This window comes from Acomys minous, assembly GCF_964271855.1.
Source record: "Acomys minous genome assembly, chromosome: 7".
NCBI classification, from domain to species: Eukaryota; Metazoa; Chordata; class Mammalia; order Rodentia; family Muridae; genus Acomys; species Acomys minous.
The window spans coordinates 126806756-126830100 of record NC_140488.1 but is presented as its reverse complement, the minus strand read 5'-3'; positions in this window follow the sequence as shown (position 1 = coordinate 126830100).

Genomic DNA, 23345 nt, shown 5'->3' with positions numbered 1-23345 from the left:
CTGACAACATTGCCCAAATACATCTCAGAAGTGTGCAACTTGTTTCCTGAGGTAGAAGACTTCGAGAAACTGTCGTTTCTGCAAGCGCTGTGCTTCTACACATGTATTGGCTGAACAATGAAAGAGTACTGTAATGCATGTTTCTCCCAGGAAATACACTGTTTCTAAGGAAATGTGAACACACTGAGGAGACACTTGTGGGAGCTACTGTGACTAAAACTGAGCTTCTCTACGCACAGGGAAGCAAGAGAAATGCTGATTTCATCAAACACAATTACATACTCACAATCTGTACTACTGCGCAAATAGGTAAAACTAGTGCGTTCTAAAGCACGTGTCTTTAGCCAAAAAAGTCATTTCTGTTAACGATGCCCAAATGCATCTCAGAAGTGTGCAACTTGTTCCGTGAGTTAGAAAAGGTCGAGAAACTGTTGTTTCTGCAAGCGCTGTGCTTCTACACATGTATTGGCTGAACAATGAAAGAGTACTGTAATGCATGTTTATCCCAGCAAATACACTGTTTCTAAGGACATATGAGCACATTGAGGAGACACTTGTGGGAGCTACTGTGACTAAAACTGAGCTTCTCTACGCACAGGGAAGCAAGAGAAATGCTGATTTCATCAAACACAATTACATACTCACAATCTGTACTACTGCTCAAATAGGCAAAACTAGTGCGTTCTAAAGCAAGTGTCTTTAGCCAAAAAAGTCATTTCTGTTAACGATGCCCAAATGCATCTCAGAAGTGTGCAACTTGTTCCGTGAGTTAGAAAACGTCCATAAACTGTCGTTTCTGCAAGCGCTGTGCTTCTACACATGTATTGGCTGAACAATGAAAGAGTACTGTAATGCATGTTTCTCCCAGCAAATACACTGTTTCTAAGGAAATGTGAACACACTGAGGAGACACTTGTGGGAGCTACTGTGACTAAAACTGAGCTTCCCTATGCATAGGGAAGCAAGAGAAATGCTGATTTCATCAAACACAGTTACATACTCAAAATCTGTACCACTGCGCCAATAGGCAAAACTCGTGCGTTCTAAAGCACGTCTCTTTAGGCAAAAAACTAATTTCTGACAACATTGCCCAAATACATCTCAGAAGTGTGCAACTTGTTTCCTGAGGTAGAAGACTTCGAGAAACTGTCGTTTCTGCAAGCGCTGTGCTTCTGCACATGTATTGGTTGAACAATGAAAGAGTACTGTAATGCATGTTTCTCCCAGCAAATACACTGTTTCTAAGGAAATATGAGCACATTGAGGAGACACTTGTGGGAGCTACTGTGACTAAAACTGAGCTTCTCTACGCACAGGGAAGCAAGAGAAATGCTGATTTCATCAAACACAATTACATACTCACAATCTGTACTACTGCGCAAATAGGCAAAACTAGTGCGTTCTAAAGCACGTCTCTTTAGGCAAAAAACTCATTTCTGACAATATTGCCCAAATACCTCTCAGAAGTGTGCAACTTGTTCCGTGAGTTAGAATACGTCGAGAAACTGTCGTTTCTGCAAGCGCTGTGCTTCTACACATGTATTGGCTGAACAATGAAAGAGTACTGTAATGCATGTTTCTCCCAGCAAATACACTGTTTCTAAGGAAATATGAGCACATTGAGGAGACACTTGTGGGAGCTACTGTGACTATAACTGAGCTTCTCTACGCACAGGGAAGCAAGAGAAATGCTGATTTCATCAAACACAATTACATACTCACAATCTGTACTACCGCGCAAATAGGCAAAACTAGTGCGTTCTAAACCACGTCTCTGTGGGCAAAAAACTCATTTCTGTTAACGATGCCCAAATGCATCTCAGAAGTGTGCAACTTGATCCGTGAGTTAGAATACGTCGAACAACTGTCGTTTCTGCAAGCGCTGTGCTTCTACACATGTATTGGCTGAACAATGAAAGAGTACTGTAATGCATGTTTCTCCCAGCAAATACACTGTTTCTAAGGAAATGTGAACACACTGAGGAGACACTTGTGGGAGCTACTGTGACTAAAACTGAGCTTCCCTATGCATAGGGAAGCAAGAGAAATGCTGATTTCATCAAACACAGTTACATACTCAAAATCTGGACCATTGCGCCAATAGGCAAAACTAGTGCGTTCTAAAGCACGTGTCTTTAGCCAAAAATGTCATTTCTGTTAACGATGCCCAAATGCATCTCAGAAGTGTGCAACTTGTTCCGTGAGTTAGAAAACCTCGAGAAACTGTCGTTTCTGCAAGCGCTGTGCTTCTACACATGTATTGGCTGAACAATGAAAGAGTACTGTAATGCATGTTTCTCCCAGCAAATACACTGTTTCTAAGGAAATGTGAACACACTGAGGAGACACTTGTGGGAGCTACTGTGACTAAAACTGAGCTTCCCTATGCATAGGGAAGCAAGAGAAATGCTGATTTCATCAAACACAATTACATACTCACAATCTGTACTACTGCGCAAATAGGCAAAACTAGTGCGTTCTAAAGCACGTCTCTTTAGGCAAAAAACTCATTTCTGACAACATTGCCCAAATACATCTCAGAAGTGTGCAACTTGTTTCCTGAGGTAGAAGACTTCGAGAAACTGTCGTTTCTGCAAGCGCTGTGCTTCTACACATGTATTGGCTGAACAATGAAAGAGTACTGTAATGCATGTTTCTCCCAGCAAATACACTGTTTCTAAGTAAATATGAGCACATTGAGGAGACACTTGTGGGAGCTACTGTGACTAAAACTGAGCTTCTCTACGCACAGGGAAGCAAGAGAAATGCTGATTTCATCAAACACAATTACATACTCACAATCTGTACTACTGCGCAAATAGGCAAAACTAGTGCTTTCTAAAGCACGTGTCTTTAGCCAAAAAAGTCATTTCTGTTAACGATGCCCAAATGCATCTCAGAAGTGTGCAACTTGTTCCGTGATTTCGAAAACGTCGAGAAACTGTCGTTTCTGCAAGCGCTGTGCTTCTACACATGTATTGGCTGAACAATGAAAGAGTACTGTAATGCATGTTTCTCCCAGCAAATACACTGTTTCTAAGTAAATATGAGCACATTGAGGAGACACTTGTGGGAGCTACTGTGACTAAAACTGAGCTTCCCTATGCATAGGGAAGCAAGAGAAATGCTGATTTCATCAAACACAATTACATACTCAAAATCTGTACCACTGCGCCAAATAGGCAAAACTCGTGCATTCTAAAGCACGTCTCTTTAGGCGAAAAACTCATTTCTGACAACATTGCCCAAATACATCTCAGAAGTGTGCAACTTGTTTCCTGAGGTAGAAGACTTCGAGAAACTGTCGTTTCTGCAAGCGCTGTGCTTCTACACATGTATTGGCTGAACAATGAAAGAGTACTGTAATGCATGTTTATCCCAGCAAATACACTGTTTCTAAGGACATATGAGCACATTGAGGAGACACTTGTGGGAGCTACTGTGACTAAAACTGAGCTTCTCTACGCACAGGGAAGCAAGAGAAATGCTGATTTCATCAAACACAATTACATACTCACAATCTGTACTACTGCGCAAATAGGCAAAAGTAGTGCGTTCTAAAGCACGTCTCTTTAGGCAAAAAACTCATTTCTGACAACATTGCCCAAATACATCTCAGAAGTGTGCAACTTGTTTCCTGAGGTAGAAGACTTCGAGAAACTGTCGTTTCTGCAAGCGCTGTGCTTCTACACATGTATTGGCTGAACAATGAAAGAGTACTGTAATGCATGTTTCTCCCAGCAAATACACTGTTTCTAAGGAAATGTGAACACACTGAGGAGACACTTGTGGGAGCTACTGTGACTCAAACTGAGCTTCCCTATGCATAGGGAAGCAAGAGAAATGCTGATTTCATCAAACACAATTACATACTCAAAATCTGTGCCACTGCGCCAATAGGCAAAACTCATGCGTTCTAAAGCACGCTTCTTTAGGCAAAAAACTCATTTCTGACAACATTGCCCAAATACATCTCAGAAGTGTGCAACTTGTTTCCTGAGGTAGAAGACTTCGAGAAACTGTCGTTTCTGCAAGCGCTGTGCTTCTACACATGTATTGGCTGAACAATGAAAGAGTACTGTAATGCATGTTTATCCCAGCAAATACACTGTTTCTAAGTAAATATGAGCACATTGAGGAGACACTTGTGGGAGCTACTGTGACTAAAACTGAGCTTCTCTACGCACCAGGAAGCAAGAGAAATGCTGACTTCATCAAACACAATTACATACTCACAATCTGTACTACTGCGCAAATAGGCAAAACAAGTGCGTTCTAAAGCACGTCTCTTTAGGCAAAAAACTCATTTCTGACAACATTGCCCAAATACATCTCAGAAGTGTGCAACTTGTTTCCTGAGGTAGAAGACTTCGAGAAACTGTCGTTTCTGCAAGCGCTGTGCTTCTACACATGTATTGGCTGAACAATGAAAGAGTACTGTAATGCATGTTTCTCCCAGCAAATACACTGTTTCTAAGGAAATATGAGCACATTGAGGAGACACTTGTGGGAGCTACTGTGACTATAACTGAGCTTCTCTACGCACAGGGAAGCAAGAGAAATGCTGATTTCATCAAACACAATTACATACTCACAATCTGTACTACTGCGCAAATAGGCAAAACTAGTGCGTTCTAAAGCACGTGTCTTTAGTCAAAAAAGTCATTTCTGTTAACGATGCCCAAATGCATCTCAGAAGTGTGCAACTTGTTCCGTGAGTTAAAAAACGTCGAGAAACTGTTGTTTCTGCAAGCGCTGTGCTTCTACACATGTATTGGCTGAACAATGAAAGAGTACTGTAATGCATGTTTCTCCCAGCAAATACACTGTTTCTAAGGAAATGTGAACACACTGAGGAGACACTTGTGGGAGCTACTGTGACTAAAACTGAGCTTCTCTACGCACAGGGAAGCAAGAGAAATGCTGATTTCATCAAACACAATTACTTACTCAAAATCTGTACTAATGCGCAAATAGGCAAAACTAGTGCGTTCTAAAGCACGTCTCTTTAGGCAAAAAACTCATTTCTGACAACATTGCCCAAATACATCTCAGAAGTGTGCAACTTGTTTCCTGAGGTAGAAGACTTCGAGAAACTGTCGTTTCTGCAAGCGCTGTGCTTCTACACATGTATTGGCTGAACATTGAAAGAGTACTGTAATGCATGTTTCTCCCAGCAAATACACTGTTTCTAACGAAATGTGAACACACTGAGGAGACACTTGTGGGAGCTACTGTGACTAAAACTGAGCTTCCCTATGCATAGGGAAGCAAGAGAAATGCTGATTTCATCAAACACAATTACATACTCAAAATCTGTACCACTGCGCCAATAGGCAAAACTCGTGCGTTCTAAAGCACGTCTCTTTAGGCAAAAAACTCATTTCTGACAACATTGCCCAAATACATCTCAGAAGTGTGCAACTTGTTTCCTGAGGTAGAAGACTTCGAGAAACTGTCGTTTCTGCAAGCGCTGTGCTTCTACACATGTATTGGCTGAACAATGAAAGAGTACTGTAATGCATGTTTCTCCCAGCAAATACACTGTTCCTAAGTAAATATGAGCACATTGAGGAGACACTTGTGGGAGCTACTGTGACTAAAACTGAGCTTCTCTACGCAAAGGGAAGCAAGAGAAATGCTGATTTCATCAAACACAATTACATACTCAAAATCTGTACTACTGCGCAAATAGGCAAAACTAGTGCGTTCTAAAGCACGTCTCTTTAGGCAAAAAAGTCATTTCTGACAACATTGCCCAAATACATCTCAGAAGTGTGCAACTTGTTTCCTGAGGTAGAAGACTTCGAGAAACTGTCGTTTCTGCAAGCGCTGTGCTTCTACACATGTATTGGCTGAACAATGAAAGAGTACTGTAATGCATGTTTCTCCCAGGAAATACACTGTTTCTAAGGAAATGTGAACACACTGAGGAGACACTTGTGGGAGCTACTGTGACTAAAACTGAGCTTCTCTACGCACAGGGAAGCAAGAGAAATGCTGATTTCATCAAACACAATTACATACTCACAATCTGTACTACTGCGCAAATAGGTAAAACTAGTGCGTTCTAAAGCACGTGTCTTTAGCCAAAAAAGTCATTTCTGTTAACGATGCCCAAATGCATCTCAGAAGTGTGCAACTTGTTCCGTGAGTTAGAAAAGGTCGAGAAACTGTTGTTTCTGCAAGCGCTGTGCTTCTACACATGTATTGGCTGAACAATGAAAGAGTACTGTAATGCATGTTTATCCCAGCAAATACACTGTTTCTAAGGACATATGAGCACATTGAGGAGACACTTGTGGGAGCTACTGTGACTAAAACTGAGCTTCTCTACGCACAGGGAAGCAAGAGAAATGCTGATTTCATCAAACACAATTACATACTCACAATCTGTACTACTGCGCAAATAGGCAAAACTAGTGCGTTCTAAAGCACGTCTCTTTAGGCAAAAAACTCATTTCTGACAACATTGCCCAAATACATCTCAGAAGTGTGCAACTTGTTTCCTGAGGTAGAAGACTTCGAGAAACTGTCGTTTCTGCAAGCGCTGTGCTTCTACACATGTATTGGCTGAACAATGAAAGAGTACTGTAATGCATGTTTCTCCCAGCAAATACACTGTTTCTAAGGAAATATGAGCACATTGAGGAGACACTTGTGGGAGCTACTGTGACTAAAACTCAGCTTCTCTACGCACAGGGAAGCAAGAGAAATGCTGATTTCATCAAACACAATTACATACTCACAATCTGTACTACTGCGCAAATAGGTAAAAGTAGTGCGTTCTAGAGCACGTGTCTTTAGCCAAAAAAGTCATTTCTGTTAACGATGCCCAAATGCATCTCAGAAGTGTGCAACTTGTTCCGTGAGTTAGAAAATGTCCAGAAACTGTTGTTTCTGCAAGCGCTGTGCTTCTACACATGTATTGGCTGAACAATGAAAGAGTACTGTAATGCATGTTTCTCCCAGCAAATACACTGTTTCTAAGGAAATGTGAACACACTGAGGAGACACTTGTGGGAGCTACTGTGACTAAAACTGAGCTGCCCTATGCATAGGGAAGCAAGAGAAATGCTGATTTCATCAAACACAATTACATACTCAAAATCTGTACCACTGCGCCAATAGGCAAAACTCGTGCGTTCTAAAGCACGTCTCTTTAGGCAAAAAACTCATTTCTGACAACATTGCCCAAATACATCTCAGAAGTGTGCAACTTGTTTCCTGAGGTAGAAGACTTCGAGAAACTGTCGTTTCTGCAAGCGCTGTGCTTCTACACATGTATTGGCGGAACAATGAAAGAGTACTGTAATGCATGTTTCGCCCAGCAAATACACTGTTTCTAAGGAAATGTGAGCACATTGAGGAGACACTTGTGGGAGCTACTGTGACTAAAACTGAGCTTCTCTACGTACAGGGAAGCAAGAGAAATGCTGATTTCATCAAACACAATTACATACTCACAATCTGTACTACTGCACAAATAGGCAAAACTAGTGCGTTCTAAAGCACGTGTCTTTAGCCAAAAAAGTCATTTCTGTTAACGATGCCCAAATGCATCTCAGAAGTGTGCAACTTGTTCCGTGAGTTAGAAAATGTCGAGAAACTGTCGTTTCTGCAAGCGCTGTGCTTCTACACATGTATTGGCTGAACAATGAAAGAGTACTGTAATGCATGTTTCTCCCAGCAAATACACTGTTTCTAAGGAAATGTGAACACACTGAGGAGACACTTGTGGGAGCTACTGTGACTAAAACTGAGCTTCCCTATGCATAGGGAAGCAAGAGAAATGCTGATTTCATCAAACACAGTTACATACTCAAAATCTGGACCATTGCGCCAATAGGCAAAACTCGTGCGTTCTACAGCACGTCTCTTTAGGCAATAAACTCATTTCTGACAACATTGCCCAAATACATCTCAGAAGTGTGCAACTTGTTTCCTGAGGTAGAAGACTTCGAGAAACTGCCGTTTCTGCAAGCGCTGTGCTTCTACACATGTATTGGCTGAACAATGAAAGAGTACTCTAATGCATGTTTCTCCCAGCAAATACACTGTTTCTAAGGAAATATGAGCACATTGAGGAGACACTTGTGGGAGCTACTGTAACTAAAACTCAGCTTCTCTACGCACAGGGAAGCAAGAGAAATGCTGATTTCATCAAACACAATTACATACTCACAATCTGTACTACTGCTCAAATAGGCAAAACTAGTGCGTTCTAAAGCAAGTGTCTTTAGCCAAAAAAGTCATTTCTGTTAACGATGCCCAAATGCATCTCAGAAGTGTGCAACTTGTTCCGTGAGTTAGAAAACGTCCATAAACTGTCGTTTCTGCAAGCGCTGTGCTTCTACACATGTATTGGCTGAACAATGAAAGAGTACTGTAATGCATGTTTCTCCCAGCAAATACACTGTTTCTAAGGAAATGTGAACACACTGAGGAGACACTTGTGGGAGCTACTGTGACTAAAACTGAGCTTCCCTATGCATAGGGAAGCAAGAGAAATGCTGATTTCATCAAACACAGTTACATACTCAAAATCTGTACCACTGCGCCAATAGGCAAAACTCGTGCGTTCTAAAGCACGTCTCTTTAGGCAATAAACTCATTTCTGACAACATTGCCCAAATACATCTCAGAAGTGTGCAACTTGTTTCCTGAGGTAGAAGACTTCGAGAAACTGCCGTTTCTGCAAGCGCTGTGCTTCTACACATGTATTGGCTGAACAATGAAAGAGTACTCTAATGCATGTTTCTCCCAGCAAATACACTGTTTCTAAGGAAATATGAGCACATTGAGGAGACACTTGTGGGAGCTACTGTGACTAAAACTGAGCTTCTCTACGCACAGGGAAGCAAGAGAAATGCTGATTTCATCAAACACAATTACATACTCACAATCTGTACTACTGCGCAAATAGGCAAAACTAGTGCGTTCTAAAGCACGTCTCTTTAGGCAAAAAACTCATTTCTGACAATATTGCCCAAATACCTCTCAGAAGTGTGCAACTTGTTCCGTGAGTTAGAATACGTCGAGAAACTGTCGTTTCTGCAAGCGCTGTGCTTCTACACATGTATTGGCTGAACAATGAAAGAGTACTGTAATGCATGTTTCTCCCAGCAAATACACTGTTTCTAAGGAAATATGAGCACATTGAGGAGACACTTGTGGGAGCTACTGTGACTATAACTGAGCTTCTCTACGCACAGGGAAGCAAGAGAAATGCTGATTTCATCAAACACAATTACATACTCACAATCTGTACTACCGCGCAAATAGGCAAAACTAGTGCGTTCTAAACCACGTCTCTGTGGGCAAAAAACTCATTTCTGTTAACGATGCCCAAATGCATCTCAGAAGTGTGCAACTTGATCCGTGAGTTAGAATACGTCGAACAACTGTCGTTTCTGCAAGCGCTGTGCTTCTACACATGTATTGGCTGAACAATGAAAGAGTACTGTAATGCATGTTTCTCCCAGCAAATACACTGTTTCTAAGGAAATGTGAACACACTGAGGAGACACTTGTGGGAGCTACTGTGACTAAAACTGAGCTTCCCTATGCATAGGGAAGCAAGAGAAATGCTGATTTCATCAAACACAGTTACATACTCAAAATCTGGACCATTGCGCCAATAGGCAAAACTAGTGCGTTCTAAAGCACGTGTCTTTAGCCAAAAATGTCATTTCTGTTAACGATGCCCAAATGCATCTCAGAAGTGTGCAACTTGTTCCGTGAGTTAGAAAACCTCGAGAAACTGTCGTTTCTGCAAGCGCTGTGCTTCTACACATGTATTGGCTGAACAATGAAAGAGTACTGTAATGCATGTTTCTCCCAGCAAATACACTGTTTCTAAGGAAATGTGAACACACTGAGGAGACACTTGTGGGAGCTACTGTGACTAAAACTGAGCTTCCCTATGCATAGGGAAGCAAGAGAAATGCTGATTTCATCAAACACAATTACATACTCACAATCTGTACTACTGCGCAAATAGGCAAAACTAGTGCGTTCTAAAGCACGTCTCTTTAGGCAAAAAACTCATTTCTGACAACATTGCCCAAATACATCTCAGAAGTGTGCAACTTGTTTCCTGAGGTAGAAGACTTCGAGAAACTGTCGTTTCTGCAAGCGCTGTGCTTCTACACATGTATTGGCTGAACAATGAAAGAGTACTGTAATGCATGTTTCTCCCAGCAAATACACTGTTTCTAAGGAAATATGAGCACATTGAGGAGACACTTGTGGGAGCTACTGTGACTAAAACTGAGCTTCTCTACGCACAGGGAAGCAAGAGAAATGCTGATTTCATCAAACACAATTACATACTCACAATCTGTACTACTGCGCAAATAGGCAAAACTAGTGCTTTCTAAAGCACGTGTCTTTAGCCAAAAAAGTCATTTCTGTTAACGATGCCCAAATGCATCTCAGAAGTGTGCAACTTGTTCCGTGATTTCGAAAACGTCGAGAAACTGTTGTTTCTGCAAGCGCTGTGCTTCTACACATGTATTGGCTGAACAATGAAAGAGTACTGTAATGCATGTTTCTCCCAGCAAATACACTGTTTCTAAGTAAATATGAGCACATTGAGGAGACACTTGTGGGAGCTACTGTGACTAAAACTGAGCTTCCCTATGCATAGGGAAGCAAGAGAAATGCTGATTTCATCAAACACAATTACATACTCAAAATCTGTACCACTGCGCCAAATAGGCAAAACTCGTGCATTCTAAAGCACGTCTCTTTAGGCGAAAAACTCATTTCTGACAACATTGCCCAAATACATCTCAGAAGTGTGCAACTTGTTTCCTGAGGTAGAAGACTTCGAGAAACTGTCGTTTCTGCAAGCGCTGTGCTTCTACACATGTATTGGCTGAACAATGAAAGAGTACTGTAATGCATGTTTATCCCAGCAAATACACTGTTTCTAAGGACATATGAGCACATTGAGGAGACACTTGTGGGAGCTACTGTGACTAAAACTGAGCTTCTCTACGCACAGGGAAGCAAGAGAAATGCTGATTTCATCAAACACAATTACATACTCACAATCTGTACTACTGCGCAAATAGGCAAAAGTAGTGCGTTCTAAAGCACGTCTCTTTAGGCAAAAAACTCATTTCTGACAACATTGCCCAAATACATCTCAGAAGTGTGCAACTTGTTTCCTGAGGTAGAAGACTTCGAGAAACTGTCGTTTCTGCAAGCGCTGTGCTTCTACACATGTATTGGCTGAACAATGAAAGAGTACTGTAATGCATGTTTCTCCCAGCAAATACACTGTTTCTAAGGAAATGTGAACACACTGAGGAGACACTTGTGGGAGCTACTGTGACTCAAACTGAGCTTCCCTATGCATAGGGAAGCAAGAGAAATGCTGATTTCATCAAACACAATTACATACTCAAAATCTGTGCCACTGCGCCAATAGGCAAAACTCATGCGTTCTAAAGCACGTCTCTTTAGGCAAAAAACTCATTTCTGACAACATTGCCCAAATACATCTCAGAAGTGTGCAACTTGTTTCCTGAGGTAGAAGACTTCGAGAAACTGTCGTTTCTGCAAGCGCTGTGCTTCTACACATGTATTGGCTGAACAATGAAAGAGTACTGTAATGCATGTTTCTCCCAGCAAATACACTGTTTCTAAGGAAATATGAGCACATTGAGGAGACACTTGTGGGAGCTACTGTGACTATAACTGAGCTTCTCTACGCACAGGGAAGCAAGAGAAATGCTGATTTCATCAAACACAATTACATACTCACAATCTGTACTACTGCGCAAATAGGCAAAACTAGTGCGTTCTAAAGCACGTGTCTTTAGTCAAAAAAGTCATTTCTGTTAACGATGCCCAAATGCATCTCAGAAGTGTGCAACTTGTTCCGTGAGTTAAAAAACGTCGAGAAACTGTTGTTTCTGCAAGCGCTGTGCTTCTACACATGTATTGGCTGAACAATGAAAGAGTACTGTAATGCATGTCTCTCCCAGCAAATACACTGTTTCTAAGGAAATGTGAACACACTGAGGAGACACTTGTGGGAGCTACTGTGACTAAAACTGAGCTTCTCTACGCACAGGGAAGCAAGAGAAATGCTGATTTCATCAAACACAATTACTTACTCAAAATCTGTACTAATGCGCAAATAGGCAAAACTAGTGCGTTCTAAAGCACGTCTCTTTAGGCAAAAAACTCATTTCTGACAACATTGCCCAAATACATCTCAGAAGTGTGCAACTTGTTTCCTGAGGTAGAAGACTTCGAGAAACTGTCGTTTCTGCAAGCGCTGTGCTTCTACACATGTATTGGCTGAACAATGAAAGAGTACTGTAATGCATGTTTCTCCCAGCAAATACACTGTTTCTAAGTAAATATGAGAACATTGAGGAGACACTTGTGGGAGCTACTGTGACTAAAACTGAGCTTCTCTACGCAAAGGGAAGCAAGAGAAATGCTGATTTCATCAAACACAATTACATACTCAAAATCTGTACTACTGCGCAAATAGGCAAAACTAGTGCGTTCTAAAGCACGTCTCTTTAGGCAAAAAAGTCATTTCTGACAACATTGCCCAAATACATCTCAGAAGTGTGCAACTTGTTTCCTGAGGTAGAAGACTTCGAGAAACTGTCGTTTCTGCAAGCGCTGTGCTTCTACACATGTATTGGCTGAACAATGAAAGAGTACTGTAATGCATGTTTCTCCCAGGAAATACACTGTTTCTAAGGAAATGTGAACACACTGAGGAGACACTTGTGGGAGCTACTGTGACTAAAACTGAGCTTCTCTACGCACAGGGAAGCAAGAGAAATGCTGATTTCATCAAACACAATTACATACTCACAATCTGTACTACTGCGCAAATAGGTAAAACTAGTGCGTTCTAAAGCACGTGTCTTTAGCCAAAAAAGTCATTTCTGTTAACGATGCCCAAATGCATCTCAGAAGTGTGCAACTTGTTCCGTGAGTTAGAAAATGTCCAGAAACTGTCGTTTCTGCAAGCGCTGTGCTTCTACACATGTATTGGCTGAACAATGAAAGAGTACTGTAATGCATGTTTCTCCCAGCAAATACACTGTTTCTAAGGAAATGTGAACACACTGAGGAGACACTTGTGGGAGCTACTGTGACTAAAACTGAGCTGCCCTATGCATAGGGAAGCAAGAGAAATGCTGATTTCATCAAACACAATTACATACTCAAAATCTGTACCACTGCGCCAATAGGCAAAACTCGTGCGTTCTAAAGCACGTCTCTTTAGGCAAAAAACTCATTTCTGACAACATTGCCCAAATACATCTCAGAAGTGTGCAACTTGTTTCCTGAGGTAGAAGACTTCGAGAAACTGTCGTTTCTGCAAGCGCTGTGCTTCTACACATGTATTGGCTGAACAATGAAAGAGTACTGTAATGCATGTTTCTCCCAGCAAATACACTGTTTCTAAGGAAATATGAGCACATTGAGGAGACACTTGTGGGAGCTACTGTGACTAAAACTCAGCTTCTCTACGCACAGGGAAGCAAGAGAAATGCTGATTTCATCAAACACAATTACATACTCACAATCTGTACTACTGCGCAAATAGGCAAAACTAGTGCGTTCTAAAGCACGTCTCTTTAGGCAAAAAACTCATTTCTGACAACATTGCCCAAATACATCTCAGAAGTGTGCAACTTGTTTCCTGAGGTAGAAGACTTCGAGAAACTGTCGTTTCTGCAAGCGCTGTGCTTCTACACATGTATTGGCTGAACAATGAAACAGTACTGTAATGCATGTTTCTCCCAGCAAATACACTGTTTCTAAGGAAATATGAGCACATTGAGGAGACACTTGTGGGAGCTACTGTGACTAAACCTCAGCTTCTCTACGCACAGGGAAGCAAGAGAAATGCTGATTTCATCAAACACAATTACATACTCACAATCTGTACTACTGCGCAAATAGGCAAAACTAGTGCGTTCTAAAGCACATGTCTTTAGCCAAAAAAGTCATTTCTGTTAACGATGCCCAAATGCATCTCAGAAGTGTGCAACTTGTTCCGTGAGTTAGAAAACGTCGAGAAACTGTCGTTTCTGCAAGCGCTGTGCTTCTACACATGTATTGGCTGAACAATGAAAGAGTACTGTAATGCATGTTTCTCCCAGCAAATACACTGTTTCTAAGGAAATGTGAACACACTGAGGAGACACTTGTGGGAGCTACTGTGACTAAAACTGAGCTTCCCTATGCATAGTGAAGCATGAGAAATGCTGATTTCATCAAACACAATTACATACTCAAAATCTGTACCACTGCGCCAATAGGCAAAACTCGTGCGTTCTAAAGCACGTCTCTTTAGGCAAAAAACTCATTTCTGACAACATTGCCCAAATACACCTCAGAAGTGTGCAACTTGTTTCCTGAGGTAGAAGACTTCGAGAAACTGTCGTTTCTGCAAGCGCTGTGCTTCTACACATGTATTGGCTGAACAATGAAAGAGTACTGTAATGCATGTTTCTCCCAGCAAATACACTGTTTCTAAGTAAATATGAGCACATTGAGGAGACACTTGTGGGAGCTACTGTGACTAAAACTGAGCTTCTCTACGCACAGGGAAGCAAGAGAAATGCTGATTTCATCAAACACAATTACATACTCACAATCTGTACTACTGCGCAAATAGGCAAAACTAGTGCGTTCTAAAGCACGTCTCTTTAGGCAAAAAACTCATTTCTGACAACATTGCCCAAATACATCTCAGAAGTGTGCAACTTGTTTCCTGAGGTAGAAGACTTCGAGAAACTGTCGTTTCTGCAAGCGCTGTGCTTCTACACATGTATTGGCTGAACAATGAAAGAGTACTGTAATGCATGTTTCTCCCAGCAAATACACTGTTTCTAAGTAAATATGAGCACATTGAGGAGACACTTGTGGGAGCTACTGTGACTAAAACTCAGCTTCTCTACGCACAGGGAAGCAAGAGAAATGCTGATTTCATCAAACACAATTACATACTCACAATCTGTACTACTGCGCAAATAGGCAAAACTAGTGCGTTCTAAAGCACATGTCTTTAGCCAAAAAAGTCATTTCTGTTAACGATGCCCAAATGCATCTCAGAAGTATGCAACTTGTTCCGTGAGTTAGAAAACGTCGAGAAACTGTCGTTTCTGCAAGCGCTGTGCTTCTACACATGTATTGGCTGAACAATGAAAGAGTACTGTAATGCATGTTTCTCCCAGCAAATACACTGTTTCTAAGGAAATGTGAACACACTGAGGAGACACTTGTGGGAGCTACTGTGACTAAAACTGAGCTTCCCTATGCATAGTGAAGCAAGAGAAATGCTGATTTCATCAAACACAATTACATACTCAAAATCTGTACCACTGCGCCAATAGGCAAAACTCGTGCATTCTAAAGCACGTCTCTTTAGGCAAAAAACTCATTTCTGACAACATTGCCCAAATACACCTCAGAAGTGTGCAACTTGTTTCCTGAGGTAGAAGACTTCGAGAAACTGTCGTTTCTGCAAGCGCTGTGCTTCTACACATGTATTGGCTGAACAATGAAAGAGTACTGTAATGCATGTTTCTCCAAGCAAATACACTGTTTCTAAGTAAATATGAGCACATTGAAGAGACACTTGTGGGAGCTACTGTGACTAAAACTGAGCTTCTCTACGCACAGGGAAGCAAGAGAAATGCTGATTTCATCAAACACAATTACATACTCACAATCTGTACTACTGCGCAAATAGGCAAAACTAGTGCGTTCTAAAGCACGTCTCTTTAGGCAAAAAACTCATTTCTGACAACATTGCCCAAATACATCTCAGAAGTGTGCAGCTTGTTTCCTGAGGTAGAAGACTTCGAGAAACTGTCGTTTCTGCAAGCGCTGTGCTTCTACACATGTATTGGCTGAACAATGAAAGAGTACTGTAATGCATGTTTCTCCCCGCAAATACACTGTTTCTAAGTAAATATGAGCACACTGAGGAGACACTTGTGGGAGCTATTGTGACTAAAACTGAGCTTCTCTACGCACAGGGAAGCAAGAGAAATGCTGATTTAATCAAACACAATTACATACTCACAATCTGTACTAATGCGCAAATAGGCAAAACTAGGTCGTTCTAAAGCACGTCTCTTTAGGCAAAAAACTCATTTCTGACAACATTGCCCAAATACATCTCAGAAGTGTGCAACTTGTTCCCGAGAGTTAGAATACGTCGAGAAACTCTCGTTTCTGCAAGCGCTCTGCTTCTACACATGTATTGGCTGAACAATGAAAGAGTACTGTAATGCATGTTTCTCCCAGCAAATACACTGTTTCTAAGGAAATGTGAACACACTGAGGAGACACTTGTGGGAGCTACTGTGACTATAACTGATCTTCTCTACGCACAGGGAAGCAAGAGAAATGCTGATTTCATCAAACACTATTACATACTCACAATCTGTACTAATGCGCAAATAGGCAAAACTCGTGCGTTCTAAAGCACGTCTCTTTAGGCAAAAAACTCATTTCTGACAACATTGCCCAAATGCATCTCAGAAGTGAGCAACTTGTTTCCTGAGGTAGAAGACTTCGAGAAACTGTCGTTTCTGCAAGCGCTGTGCTTCTACACATGTATTGGCTGAACAATGAAAGAGTACTGTAATGCATGTTTCTCCCAGCAAATACACTGTTTCTAAGGAAATATGAGCACATTGAGGAGACACTTGTGGGAGCTACTGTGACTAAAACTGAGCTTCTCTACGCACAGGGAAGCAAGAGAAATGCTGATTTCATCAAACACAATTACATACTCACAATCTGTACTACTGCGCAAATAGGCAAAACTAGTGCGTTCTAAAGCACGTCTCTTTAGGCAAAAAACTCATTTCTGACAACATTGCCCAAATACATCTCAGAAGTGTGCAACTTGTTTCCTGAGGTAGAAGACTTCGAGAAACTGTCGTTTCTGCAAGCGCTGTGCTTCTACACATGTATTGGCTGAACAATGAAAGAGTACTGTAATGCATGTTTCTCCCAGCAAATACACTGTTTCTAAGTAAATATGAGCACATTGAGGAGACACTTGTGGGAGCTACTGTGACTAAAACTCAGCTTCTCTACGCACAGGGAAGCAAGAGAAATGCTGATTTCATCAAACACAATTACATACTCACAATCTGTACTACTGCGCAAATAGGCAAAACTAGTGCGATCTAAAGCACGTCTCTTTAGGCAAAAAACTCATTTCTGACAACATTGCCCAAATACATCTCAGAAGTGTGCAACTTGTTTCCTGAGGTAGAAGACTTCGAGAAACTGTCGTTTCTGCAAGCGCTGTGCTTCTACACATGTATTGGCTGAACAATGAAAGAGTACTGTAATGCATGTTTCTCCCAGCAAATACACTGTTTCTAAGTAAATATGAGCACATTGAGGAGACACTTGTGGGAGCTACTGTGACTAAAACTGAGCTTCTCTACGCACCAGGAAGCAAGAGAAATGCTGATTTCATCAAACACAATTACATACTCACAATCTGTACTACTGCGCAAATAGGCAAAACTAGTGCGTTCTAAAGCACGTCTCTTTAGGCAAAAAACTCATTTCTGACAACATTGCCCAAATACATCTCAGAAGTGTGCAACTTGTTTCCTGAGGTAGAAGACTTCGAGAAACTGTCGTTTCTGCAAGCGCTGTGCTTCTACACATGTATTGGCTGAACAATGAAAGAGTACTGTAATGCATGTTTCTCCCAGCAAATACACTGTTTCTAAGGAAATATGAGCACATTGAGGAGACACTTGTGGGAGCTACTGTGACTATAACTGAGCTTCTCTACGCACAGGGAAGCAAGAGAAATGCTGATTTCATCAAACACAATTACATACTCACAATCTGTACTACTGCGCAAATAGGCAAAACTAGTGCGTTCTAAAGCACGTGTCTTTAGTCAAAAAAGTCATTTCTGTTAACGATGCCCAAATGCATCTCAGAAGTGTGCAACTTGTTCCGTGAGTTAAAAAACGTCGAGAAACTGTTGTTTCTGCAAGCGCTGTGCTTCTACACATGTATTGGCTGAACAATGAAAGAGTACTGTAATGCATGTTTCTCCCAGCAAATACACTGTTTCTAAGGAAATGTGAACACACTGAGGAGACACTTGTGGGAGCTACTGTGACTAAAACTGAGCTTCTCTACGCACAGGGAAGCAAGAGAAATGCTGATTTCATCAAACACAATTACTTACTCAAAATCTGTACTAATGCGCAAATAGGCAAAACTAGTGCGTTCTAAAGCACGTCTCTTTAGGCAAAAAACTCATTTCTGACAACATTGCCCAAATACATCTCAGAAGTGTGCAACTTGTTTCCTGAGGTAGAAGACTTCGAGAAACTGTCGTTTCTGCAAGCGCTGTGCTTCTACACATGTATTGGCTGAACATTGAAAGAGTACTGTAATGCATGTTTCTCCCAGCAAATACACTGTTTCTAAGGAAATGTGAACACACTGAGGAGACACTTGTGGGAGCTACTGTGACTAAAACTGAGCTTCCCTATGCATAGGAAAGCAAGAGAAATGCTGATTTCATCAAACACAATTACATACTCAAAATCTGTACCACTGCGCCAATAGGCAAAACTCGTGCGTTCTAAAGCACGTCTCTTTAGGCAAAAAACTCATTTCTGACAACATTGCCCAAATACATCTCAGAAGTGTGCAACTTGTTTCCTGAGGTAGAAGACTTCGAGAAACTGTCGTTTCTGCAAGCGCTGTGCTTCTACACATGTATTGGCTGAACAATGAAAGAGTACTGTAATGCATGTTTCTCCCAGCAAATACACTGTTTCTAAGTAAATATGAGCACATTGAGGAGACACTTGTGGGAGCTACTGTGACTAAAACTGAGCTTCTCTACGCAAAGGGAAGCAAGAGAAATGCTGATTTCATCAAACACAATTACATACTCAAAATCTGTACTACTGCGCAAATAGGCAAAACTAGTGCGTTCTAAAGCACGTCTCTTTAGGCAAAAAAGTCATTTCTGACAACATTGCCCAAATACATCTCAGAAGTGTGCAACTTGTTTCCTGAGGTAGAAGACTTCGAGAAACTGTCGTTTCTGCAAGCGCTGTGCTTCTACACATGTATTGGCTGAACAATGAAAGAGTACTGTAATGCATGTTTCTCCCAGGAAATACACTGTTTCTAAGGAAATGTGAACACACTGAGGAGACACTTGTGGGAGCTACTGTGACTAAAACTGAGCTTCTCTACGCACAGGGAAGCAAGAGAAATGCTGATTTCATCAAACACAATTACATACTCACAATCTGTACTACTGCGCAAATAGGTAAAACTAGTGCGTTCTAAAGCACGTGTCTTTAGCCAAAAAAGTCATTTCTGTTAACGATGCCCAAATGCATCTCAGAAGTGTGCAACTTGTTCCGTGAGTTAGAAAAGGTCGAGAAACTGTTGTTTCTGCAAGCGCTGTGCTTCTACACATGTATTGGCTGAACAATGAAAGAGTACTGTAATGCATGTTTATCCCAGCAAATACACTGTTTCTAAGGACATATGAGCACATTGAGGAGACACTTGTGGGAGCTACTGTGACTAAAACTGAGCTTCTCTACGCACAGGGAAGCAAGAGAAATGCTGATTTCATCAAACACAATTACATACTCACAATCTGTACTACTGCGCAAATAGGCAAAACTAGTGCGTTCTAAAGCACGTCTCTTTAGGCAAAAAACTCATTTCTGACAACATTGCCCAAATACATCTCAGAAGTGTGCAACTTGTTTCCTAGGTAGAAGACATCGAGAAACTGTCGTTTCTGCAAGCGCTGTGCTTCTACACATGTATTGGCTGAACAATGAAAGAGTACTGTAATGCATGTTTCTCCCAGCAAACACACTGTTTCTAAGGAAATATGAGCACATTGAGGAGACACTTGTGGGAGCTACTGTGACTAAAACTCAGCTTCTCTACGCACAGGGAAGCAAGAGAAATGCTGATTTCATCAAACACAATTACATACTCACAATCTGTACTACTGCGCAAATAGGCAAAACTAGTGCGTTCTAAAGCACATGTCTTTAGCCAAAAAAGTCATTTCTGTTAACGATGCCCAAATGCATCTCAGAAGTGTGCAACTTGTTCCGTGAGTTAGAAAACGTCGAGAAACTGTCGTTTCTGCAAGCGCTGTGCTTCTACACATGTATTGGCTGAACAATGAAAGAGTACTGTAATGCATGTTTCTCCCAGCAAATACACTGTTTCTAAGGAAATGTGAACACACTGAGGAGACACTTGTGGGAGCTACTGTGACTAAAACTGAGCTTCCCTATGCATAGTGAAGCATGAGAAATGCTGATTTCATCAAATACAATTACATACTCAAAATCTGTACCACTGCGCCAATAGGCAAAACTCGTGCGTTCTAAAGCACGTCTCTTTAGGCAAAAAACTCATTTCTGACAACATTGCCCAAATACACCTCAGAAGTGTGCAACTTGTTTCCTGAGGTAGAAGACTTCGAGAAACTGTCGTTTCTGCAAGCGCTGTGCTTCTACACATGTATTGGCTGAACAATGAAAGAGTACTGTAATGCATGTTTCTCCCAGCAAATACACTGTTTCTAAGTAAATATGAGCACGTTGAGGAGACACTTGTGGGAGCTACTGTGACTAAAACTGAGCTTCTCTACGCACAGGGAAGCAAGAGAAATGCTGATTTCATCAAACACAATTACATACTCACAATCTGTACTACTGCGCAAATAGGCAAAACTAGTGCGTTCTAAAGCACGTCTCTTTAGGCAAAAAACTCATTTCTGACAACATTGCCCAAATACATCTCAGAAGTGTGCAACTTGTTTCCTGAGGTAGAAGACTTCGAGAAACTGTCGTTTCTGCAAGCGCTGTGCTTCTACACATGTATTGGCTGAACAATGAAAGAGTACTGTAATGCATGTTTCTCCCAGGAAATACACTGTTTCTAAGGAAATGTGAACACACTGAGGAGACACTTGTGGGAGCTACTGTGACTAAAACTGAGCTTCTCTACGCACAGGGAAGCAAGAGAAATGCTGATTTCATCAAACACAATTACATACTCACAATCTGTACTACTGCGCAAATAGGTAAAACTAGTGCGTTCTAAAGCACGTGTCTTTAGCCAAAAAAGTCATTTCTGTTAACGATGCCCAAATGCATCTCAGAAGTGTGCAACTTGTTCCGTGAGTTAGGAAAGGTCGAGAAACTGTTGTTTCTGCAAGCGCTGTGCTTCTACACATGTATTGGCTGAACAATGAAAGAGTACTGTAATGCATGTTTATCCCAGCAAATACACTGTTTCTAAGGACATATGAGCACATTGAGGAGACACTTGTGGGAGCTACTGTGACTAAAACTGAGCTTCTCTACGCACAGGGAAGCAAGAGAAATGCTGATTTCATCAAACACAATTACATACTCACAATCTGTACTACTGCGCAAATAGGCAAAACTAGTGCGTTCTAAAGCACGTCTCTTTAGGCAAAAAACTCATTTCTGACAACATTGCCCAAATACATCTCAGAAGTGTGCAACTTGTTTCCTAGGTAGAAGACATCGAGAAACTGTCGTTTCTGCAAGCGCTGTGCTTCTACACATGTATTGGCTGAACAATGAAAGAGTACTGTAATGCATGTTTCTCCCAGCAAACACACTGTTTCTAAGGAAATATGAGCACATTGAGGAGACACTTGTGGGAGCTACTGTGACTAAAACTCAGCTTCTCTACGCACAGGGAAGCAAGAGAAATGCTGATTTCATCAAACACAATTACATACTCACAATCTGTACTACTGCGCAAATAGGCAAAACTAGTGCGTTCTAAAGCACATGTCTTTAGCCAAAAAAGTCATTTCTGTTAACGATGCCCAAATGCATCTCAGAAGTGTGCAACTTGTTCCGTGAGTTAGAAAACGTCGAGAAACTGTCGTTTCTGCAAGCGCTGTGCTTCTACACATGTATTGGCTGAACAATGAAAGAGTACTGTAATGCATGTTTCTCCCAGCAAATACACTGTTTCTAAGGAAATGTGAACACACTGAGGAGACACTTGTGGGAGCTACTGTGACTAAAACTGAGCTTCCCTATGCATAGTGAAGCATGAGAAATGCTGATTTCATCAAACACAATTACATACTCAAAATCTGTACCACTGCGCCAATAGGCAAAACTCGTGTGTTCTAAAGCACGTCTGTTTAGGCAAAAAACTCATTTCTGACAACATTGCCCAAATACACTTCAGAAGTGTGCAACTTGTTTCCTGAGGTAGAAGACTTCGAGAAACTGTCGTTTCTGCAAGCGCTGTGCTTCTACACATGTATTGGCTGAACAATGAAAGAGTACTGTAATGCATGTTTCTCCCAGCAAATACACTGTTTCTAAGTAAATATGAGCACATTGAGGAGACACTTGTGGGAGCTACTGTGACTAAAACTGAGCTTCTCTACGCACAGGGAAGCAAGAGAAATGCTGATTTCATCAAACACAATTACATACTCACAATCTGTACTACTGCGCAAATAGGCAAAACTAGTGCGTTCTAAAGCACGTCTCTTTAGGCAAAAAACTCATTTCTGACAACATTGCCCAAATACATCTCAGAAGTGTGCAACTTGTTTCCTGAGGTAGAAGACTTCGAGAAACTGTCGTTTCTGCAAGCGCTGTGCTTCTACACATGTATTGGCTGAACAATGAAAGAGTACTGTAATGCATGTTTCTCCCAGCAAACACACTGTTTCTAAGGAAATATGAGCACATTGAGGAGACACTTGTGGGAGCTACTGTGACTAAAACTCAGCTTCTCTACGCACAGGGAAGCAAGAGAAATGCTGATTTCATCAAACACAATTACATACTCACAATCTGTACTACTGCGCAAATAGGCAAAACTAGTGCGTTCTAAAGCACATGTCTTTAGCCAAAAAAGTCATTTCTGTTAACGATGCCCAAATGCATCTCAGAAGTGTGCAACTTGTTCCGTGAGTTAGAAAACGTCGAGAAACTGTCGTTTCTGCAAGCGCTGTGCTTCTACACATGTATTGGCTGAACAATGAAAGAGTACTGTAATGCATGTTTCTCCCAGCAAATACACTGTTTCTAAGGAAATGTGAACACACTGAGGAGACACTTGTGAGAGCTACTGTGACTAAAACTGAGCTTCCCTATGCATAGTGAAGCAAGAGAAATGCTGATTTCATCAAACACAATTACATACTCAAAATCTGTACCACTGCGCCAATAGGCAAAACTCGTGCATTCTAAAGCACGTCTCTTTAGGCAAAAAACTCATTTCTGACAACA